The sequence below is a fragment of the Gopherus flavomarginatus genome, chromosome 2 (assembly GCF_025201925.1).
Source record: "Gopherus flavomarginatus isolate rGopFla2 chromosome 2, rGopFla2.mat.asm, whole genome shotgun sequence".
NCBI lineage: Eukaryota > Metazoa > Chordata > Testudines > Testudinidae > Gopherus > Gopherus flavomarginatus.
In genome coordinates this window covers 74,465,031-74,473,884 of record NC_066618.1, presented here as the reverse complement: position 1 = coordinate 74,473,884, position 8,854 = coordinate 74,465,031, and the positions used below count along the sequence as shown (strand labels likewise).

At 44.6% G+C, this 8,854-nt stretch overlaps 1 long non-coding RNA gene across 1 annotated transcript; it reads right to left on the bottom strand.

Moving 5' to 3' along the window:
• Positions 1-463: 463 nt before the first annotated feature.
• On the bottom strand, positions 464-7,790 carry LOC127044100 (uncharacterized). The gene is made up of 3 exons (XR_007772399.1): positions 7,713-7,790; positions 6,603-6,771; positions 464-2,373 (listed from the first exon to the last, which is right to left on the bottom strand). It is a non-coding gene; the product is annotated as an uncharacterized LOC127044100 (long non-coding RNA).
• Positions 7,791-8,854: the final 1,064 nt, after the last annotated feature.

Genomic DNA, 8,854 nt, shown 5'->3' with positions numbered 1-8,854 from the left:
GGGTAAACATTATAATAGTTTAATATTCCATTACAGTGGAGAAGGAAGGAGTGCCTGTAAATAACATTAACAGATGAAGTGGACAAATATTTTTGAAAATGCTCAGGGAAAAGGTTCTCCATTTTTCAACAAGCTCAAATTGACACTTTCATTTCATCATGTCAAACCCAAAAATTCTTAGAAAAATAAGACAAATGTTAGAAGGAGGGGTCATTTGCAGTGCCACTTGGGAAGGTAGTGAACTGATATTTAACTGGTGCATGGTTAGTGCTTCTTTGTAGAGCACAGAAAAGGACCCTAGTTCATTTTGCAGGGGGGGTACCCATACAAAGGTCAGAACAGGAGAATTTGTTTGTGTGTTTTCAGTGGTTAAAGTCCCAGCCCTGTACCGGTGGGAGTCTGTGCATGGGTGTTACATCATCAATCCCAATCACCAGCTGGCCAGTCAGAAAATGGCTTTGCCATTTGTAATATTTCACGCAGTGCCCAACACATTTGTCAAGAGTGGCCTCATCTGGAAAACTACTGACTGCTCACCGTTTGAAACACAGCAATTTTCTCAGGAACAACTGAAAAACCTGCTGCCACAAAATATTCCTTCATTTGTCACTTTGAGTTCTCTGTAGGTTCTTGATAAACAGACAGACCTATTCTCTTGAGCAAGGCAGAGAAACTGGGTTAAACATTTTTGCTTGACACACTTGTTAATATCAGTTGTATTCTCTGTGGTGTTCTGAAGAGGAAAGCACAGAGCAGGTGTCACTTTTACAACCACTAATCAAGCATGGCTGTGACTCATAGCACTTTTCCAACTCTTCTGTTGACCTCCATTGCCCCCATTTCGACCTAACCAGCTATTCAAAGTTCAGGGCCCTGAAGATGTTTCAGCTGGAAGTTGGAATTGATGATGGAGTCTAGTATTTTCTTTGATGCAATCTTGTTTATTTGCAAGGAATGTAAGAAGTCCTGTGTCTCCGGATGCAGAAGGAGCCAAGAACAAAAGGAGCAGTTTCTTAGCTTACAGCCCACATGCCTCTTTAGCCAACACCAGACCTGAAAACTCTCTCTCAAACTTATTCCAGGGTCTGTTGTTAATTTAGATGGAATACATGGACGAAAAATGTTAAGACCCTGGCATTGTCCAACATTAAACAGTGTTAAACAAGGTTTGATATACAGAGGCTGTTAGTATCATGGTTAACACATCATTAAAAAACCTTTAAACCTTTTATTAAAAAAACAGAAAAGAAGGGAAACAACAGTTAAAGCATTTGAAATGTAAAGCATTAAGTAAGGTTTTCATACCACCCCTTGTTCCCTTTCTCTTTAGCTGGAGACAGTTATTAGAAAAAAATTCTCTAGTTTGAAACAGCCTTTGCATCCGGCGAAGTGGGTATTCACCCACGAAAGCTCAAGCTCCAATAAGTCTGTTAGTCTGCAAGGTGCCACAGGACTCTTTGCTGCTCTTACAGTCTTTACGATGGTATCAAAGATGGTAATAACTTTCCTTTCGGGGTGTGGGGGAGAGAAGAGGTGAGTTGAAATGGGCTGGAGCTGTTGTTATTAAAGTCTGATTTCATTTCCTAAGATGACAAAGCAAGACAAACACGCATAAAAGGGAAGAGAAGAACAGCAGAGGTAGAAAATGAGCCTTCTGTCTCTGAGGTTGACTCACACGTGCAACCTCACTGCAGGAAAAACAGAATCATGGCACATGGTCTTATCAGCCACTCTGGCAAACTCTTACCTATGGGCGGCGCATATAAGAGGCAGAAAGGAGCAAGCGGTGGGTGGAGGGGCCTCTGGGCAAGAGATGGAGCAGGGGTGGGAAGAGGCAGGGCCATGGGGGAAGAGGAAGAGCAGGAATGGGAAGAGGCAGAGCAAGGGTGGGGTGGAGCAGGGGTGTGGAACTACAGTCTAGGCACTGGTGGCCTCCCCCACATTAGGGAATTTCCGGTGCTCACGTAAGCCTCCCAAGATGAAAAAGTCACTTCCCACCTATGCTTTTAACAGCATCAAGCTGTTGAGGGCATTATTTTATTTGTCTCTGTGGTCACAGGCTTACTGCAAAGTTCTAAAATATGCAGTCTTGGCAAGCTCTTATTAGACAACAAACAGGGGAAAGAGAAGAAAGAGAATAAGGTGGGGAAGGAAAAGGACACACTGGGGACCGAAAGAGACAAAAGTCTCACATGGCAGGTGGTGTTCAGGATTTATCCAAAGCCAGTGGACATGGCAACATCATCTGGTACCCCCATCGGTCCCCATCTGGTCAGTACATCTTTCAGGATTAGCATGAAGAAGTCTGGGAGATGGTGGAGTGCCACAATGGTGGAGCTCACCCAAGCAGTCTATTTGTCTCTCCAAGTCTTTCTTTAAGGACACAAAGAGGAGTGATGAGTGGAACAGCCCATCCCCTCATTATTTTATCCACAAGTTAGGCCTAGTTTCTCATACATCAATGTTGGTTCACTGATTTTTGGTTCCACACTTTTCTTGTTTACCAGGCATGATCTTAACACAATCCTTGAGTTATATCAATAGCCCTTTTTGTTTGGACTAATTCAGTCTGTTTCCGTTGTACCATCAACATTCATTATTATAGGGTACTGTGATACTTCATGAACTTACACTCACTTCTTACAGTTGAGCTCACAAATGGGGTAAGTTTGTAGGCCAAGTTATGACAACAGGTCACACTGTACTTATAGGCTTCTGCTTGGCTTTCTTGCCTCTTCCTCTCTCTGTTCTTGTTTCTTGGGCTATTTTCCCAAGTGGTACAGCCTATGTCAGCAAAAGTTACGTTGCTCAGGAGGTTGAATATTCCCCCCCTACACACACACACACACGACACATGTTACACCAACATAAACACTTGTGTATACAGCGCTATGTCGGCAGGAGAGCTTCTCCCACTGACAAAGCGGAGTTGTTTTTTTCATGCCAATGGAAGAGCTCTCTCCCATCAGCATAGAGCATCTTTACCAGATGCACTTCAGTGGCACGGCTGTATTGTTACATCTGTGCTGCTGCAGCACTGTATGTATAGACATGGCCTCAGTTTCTGTGTGATCTCTTTTCTGCCCCTCCACATACACCCCTCCATTCAAAACAATTCTCACTCAGAAGTTCCTGGACAAGTTCACCCACACCTGTTGTCTTAAGTGCAGGGCGGGAGGGCTTATGCTTACAGTTATGTTAACTGCCGGTGAGTTCACACCTTTCAAACCTCAATGGGGTGTTAACCCATAACAAGAAGCAGCTCATATTGTTTATTTTATCTAAACTAGGTATGCTTCTCCAAAGGTTCATCAATCATTGCACTTCTCCCCCAATAGTGTCTTTTGTATGGAATCATGAAACTATGTGTCTCTTATTATCCCCAGCCAGAGAAAACAGCTAATAGTCCTCCTCTAAATGCATAATTACCATCAATTAATGTAGGGCAGTTCATGCACAGCTTTGCATCTTGAGACTTATGCAATGATCCAGTCAAAGGAATAACAAGGAGATATTTTTGTAATGTCTAAATTTATTTTAAATTTGACATGGGATTTCTACACTGAGGAAATTGACATTTCAAAGCTTTTACTAGACTATGTACCTTAAAAAAACAACAACCGATGGATGTGGGTGAATTTAGTATAGTGATCAAAAAAGGTACAAGGTGGGGTGGGAGGCTAATAGCACAGGTTAGAACCAAGCACATGTAGGCAAGAACTGTGCAAACTTCCTTACGTGAGGCCTGATAAGGTGAGGTGCTGTCAATCTGAGCTGAGGGCCCGCAGTACCTTGCAGGACTGGCCCCATAGCATGGCTTCTGACCTTACATCCCCCCAAACTCTCCAAGGACTGAACTTGTGAGCGCTGTTACCGAAATGTCGGGTCAGCCTAGCTGAGAGCCAATGACAGCCAGACAGGGATAAGGAAAGGTTGCTTTATTCTGCAGAAGAAAGGAGAGTTCTGTACCTTGGTACAAAAAACTCTACTCCATACAAAAATCAAGAATCTTTTATACACACTCACACATAGGCTTCAGTTGTGTTAGCATTTGATTGGTGGTTAGCAAACCCTGCACTTCTGCAATCTGCTCAGCAAAAACCCGCTTAGGACCAGCTTCAACTGCCTCAGGACTGATAAGGGAAGACAGTTCAAAAGTCAGGCTACTTGTTCAAAAGTCCGTGAGATGTCCAGTTTCTCCTAATGGTTGCCAGCTATTATAAAACTACTTGCTATTAGGGGGTCGCTGCTGACTGTCACAGAGCTACCTGTGTTCCAAGAGCTCCAGTTGGGCAGGTGAGGGCACTCAGCACATCTTGGAAGGTGCTCAGCCATTACAAAGACTGGTCCTCACATTTAGCTGGGATGGAATCTAGTTTTCATTTGGCCCCATCTTTAATAGCAATCAGGGTTTGTCTTCTGATTATCAACCTATTTGTTATAGCATGATGGAAACTGGTTTACAAACCCCTTAGGTTTACACATTGCAAGTAGCACCAGTGACATCCTTTTCCAGCATGATAGGTGCCTCCAGCAGTAGGGTGAGTAATGCCAACTGCAATTAAACACTTTGAAAACAATATACTGTATTTCAGTGTATGAATAGTGACAAGCACATCTTGCTTTGCAGACTTCTAGGCTGTTGGGCTGGGTGCATTTTCCATCAGGGCTGCATTCTTTACCCACTCACATCAACCAGAATTTTCCCATTACTTTAATGGGAGGCAGCTAGGATGTGCATCAATCTGCGCATACGTAACTCCCACTACTTATGCACACACATTGGGGAAAGAATAGATCCTCTAAGGCTCACACTGTAACAACATTAGCTCAGTGGTTTGAGCATTGGCCTGCTAAACCCAGGGTTGTGAGCTCAATTTTTGAGGGGGCCATTTGGGGAACTGGGATAAAAAAATCTGGGGATTGGTCCTGCCCTGAGCAGGGGGTTGGACTACATGACCTCCTGAGGTCCCTTCCAACCGTATGATTCTATGAACAGCATTGCTACGATGTGATGCGATGTAACTGCATTGCTCAAATGCATCCACTAGGACAGGCTGTATAAGGGAGTGTTTTGAATAGTGCAGTTAAAAGGACTAGCCTTTTGAAAATAAGGCATGGATTCAAAAAAGCTGTTTTGTTCAAGGGGGCTTGTTCTCCCTCCAGCCAAGCATAAGCAAATCAAGTGGTTGCTCATTCTACATAGATTTCTAATTCATGGGCCACTCCAATCATCCTTAGAAAAGAAAATAGAGGCAGAGTATGGTCTCATCCCCTTCAGTAGCATGAGGGCCAAACTGTAAGACCCACCTTGCCCTCCTTGCACATGTATAGCGCCCTCCTCCCCATTGGCATAGTGGCGGGTATGCGGACATACAGAGGGAGACTAGATCAATGTATGTTCCTCTTCACGGTATAATTCAAGCCATATTTTACCCTGGAAAGGATTGCATTCAGAAGGCCTGTTTCTGATCCCTTTAAGGCTGCACTGCACTACCCTGGATTCATCTGGCGTGGGAAATCCCCAGGTGGCATAGCTCACTCTGCTCTGGGGAAGGGCTTGGTAAAAGGAGTGTGTGGCCAGGAAATGGCAATCTCCAGCTAACCTCTGTCTGTGGGAACAGCCAACAGGAGCTACCAGTTACTGGTTGCAAGATAGAGCAGCCCTGAGGCTAACGTATTCTAAACAAGTCGACTGCAGGGTGTTGCTGGGCATGTTGTGGTACACTGATCTCTTTTGATATCTGGCAGCGTGCCGAGTGTACCACACGCTCAGGGCTAAGTGCTGCGGATGCTCTGAGCCCTCGGCTCCACAGGCTCTTGCCTGTGGTGGGTGCTCAAAAACACTCCCACATTTTCAGTAATAGAGAATTCCAATGCAATGATTGCCAGAAGCAAAACAATGCAAACACCTTTGGCACAATGGATGAAATATCCATCCCAGTGAATGAACAGCAAAGCTCACTGACTTCAATGAGCCAGGATTTCACCAAGCGACTTCACCAGTTACAACAAAAGATCAAACCCAAGAGTTCCTAACACAGCCCCCCAGGGAAGTCCACCACAAATATATAAAGCTAAGAGATTCTTGTAACCCCTCCATACCGTCCTCTGACCGGCAGGCCACTTTCCTGTATCTTCCTGCTGCAGCTACTGGTAGACCCCTGCCCAAGTGTGTCTTGGCCCAGCTCTCCTGCTTCAAAGGGCCTAGATAGCTCATGGCCCAGCTTCCCCTCTGCAGCTGGCTCCCAAGCTGCTGTCTCCAGCCTGATGATCCTAGACATATGCAGCCTCTGACTCTCTGCTGGGCCTGGTTCCTTCTAAGCTAAATTGTACTTCCCTTTCCTATACTCTGGGGACTACAGAGCTCTTGACTGACTGGATCTTGAACTGGGAGGCAACACAGTGCTCAGTAATAAGCCAACAGGATCACTACAGTGTCTTGCACGGGGGACCAGCCTAGCATCCAGTAGCCTCAGCACTGAGACAATACAGAGGTAGCTTACAGCCAGGTGCAGCATGTTGAATCTCCAGCTTCTGCCCCCTTCAGTGTGTATCAACAAATAATGAGCTCTCAATTAAAAAACAAAAAATACACATACTACGTTATAAGCAGCAACAGTGGTTCCTGAAGAGGTGAATGGTGTCCATGTCTCACCTGTTAGGGCTGTTTTGAAAAAGGTCTCCATATTTCTGCAGTTGGGAAGAAAGATTTTACCCTCCAGTAGAATCACTTGTTTCCATTGAAATGTCTCACTTTACCGCTGGAACCTGCAGTGATACACAGAGAAACACAATATAGAATCAAAGGAGAATCTCAATTTTGTTCACTCTTTTTTTTTGGCGCCAAAGGACAAATATTTCAGTGCTCATGAAGAGTGTCACATTGACAGCACTGGACACCACAGAGACCTCTGTCCGTAACAGGTATAGTACCAGCAACGACACAGCACACTTCTCCATACCATCCAGCTCACACATCTAGGCCCTGATGTGGAGGCTCCAAACCATGGGTTAAGAGTGTAGGGACCAGATTTTTAGGCACCTCAAGATGTAGATCGACTCCCCCATTTGAACTCCCATTTGAATTTAATGAGAGTTAGGCATCTAGGCACTTTCGAAAATCACAGTAGGTGCCTCTCCGCATCTTTCAGCACCTCAGTACATTTAAATATCTAGACTTAGGTCCCTATGTCCATTCAACTGCTGTCTTCTTGTAGAGGCCATCAGCAGAGTTATATAATTATAACAGGTGCTAGTGCTGAGGTGACCCAAACTTCTAAGGTATCGCACCAGATGTATCACAGCTCAGAGACAAGTTCTATAGGCACTTCAGATACTAGCTCCTATAGGCACTATGACGCAGACATATGGTAAATGAAGGCCATTTTACTAGGGTTGGCAGAAAGGGGAAGGTTACAAATACCCTAGGTACAGTAAGTTAAGCACTGCATTGAATGTTAAACAATAACAGTTCCTATCTGGACTTTTGGGGTGGGCAGACCAGTACTGAGTCAAGGCCTCAGGGTTGGTGCCTATCCAGTCCAGCCTCTGCTAGAGATAACAACTACTTGCAGGTTTCTAGGCCAGGATCAATTAGTGGTGTGTCTCATTGGGACCCCTCTGCATTGGCTCCCAGTCTCTGCTACTTCCCCACCAATCCCACGCAGAAATGCATCAGTCACAACACCGACAGTCACCTCCTGTTCCACATGCAATTCCCTGGCTCCTGCTGCAGCCTGCTCTGCACACAGCTCTCCTGTTGCATTCAGCTGCCCAGCTGCTCCTGCCTTTCTACGCTATTGGAACGTCCCCAAGTGCTAGGTTACTTCCTAGGTCTGAGTCTTTCCTAGAGTTTCTTCCCTCTCCCTGATGAGTCATAGATCAGTGGGGTGGAGGATGATGGGAATAGCAGTTTCCTGCTTAATGGATTCATCACAGTTTCAAATTGGTGCCAGCTGTGATGGTGGCTTTTGTGTGGAGGACATATGTCCAGTAGAGGCTGAACTGAGATCACCATCTCATTTCACACAGATTTTAGAGTAACAGCTGTGTTAGTCTGTATCCGTGAAAAGAACAGGAGTACTTGTGGCACCTTAGAGACTAACAAATTTATTTGAGCATAAACTTTCGTGGGCTACAACCCACTTCATCGGATGCACAGAATGGAACATATAATAAGAGCATATATACACATACAGAGAAGATGCCATACTAGCTCTAAGAGGCTAATTAATTAATATGACCTATTATCAGCAGGAGAAAAAAACGTTTGTAGTGATAATTGAGATGGTCAATTACAGACAGTTTACAAGAGGTTAAGGATAGTTATCATAAGGAAATAGATTCAAGTAGTGTAATAACTCAGCCATTCCCAGTCTCTATTCAAGCGAAAGTTAATGGTATCTAATTTGCAAATCAATTCAAGCTCAGCAGTTTCTCGTTGGAGTCTGTTTTTGAAGTCTTTCTGTTGTAAAATTGCCACCTTCAGGTCTGTTACTGAGTGGCCAGAGAGACTGAAGTGTTCTTCTACTGGTTTTTGAGTGTTATGATTCCTGATGTCAGATTTGTGTCCGTTTATTCTTTTGTGTAGAGACTGTTCAGTTTGGCCAATGTACATGGCAGAGGGGCGTTGCTGGCACATGATGGCATATATCACATTGGTAGATGTGCAGGTGAACGAGTCCCTGATGGCGTGGCTGATGTGATTAGGTCCAGTGATGGTGTCACTTGAAATAGATATCTGGACAGAGTTCGCATCGGGCTTTGTTGCAAGGATAGGTTCCTGGGTTAGTGTTTTTGTTGTGTGGTATGTAGTTGCTGGTGAATATTTGCTTCAGGTTAGGGGGCTGTC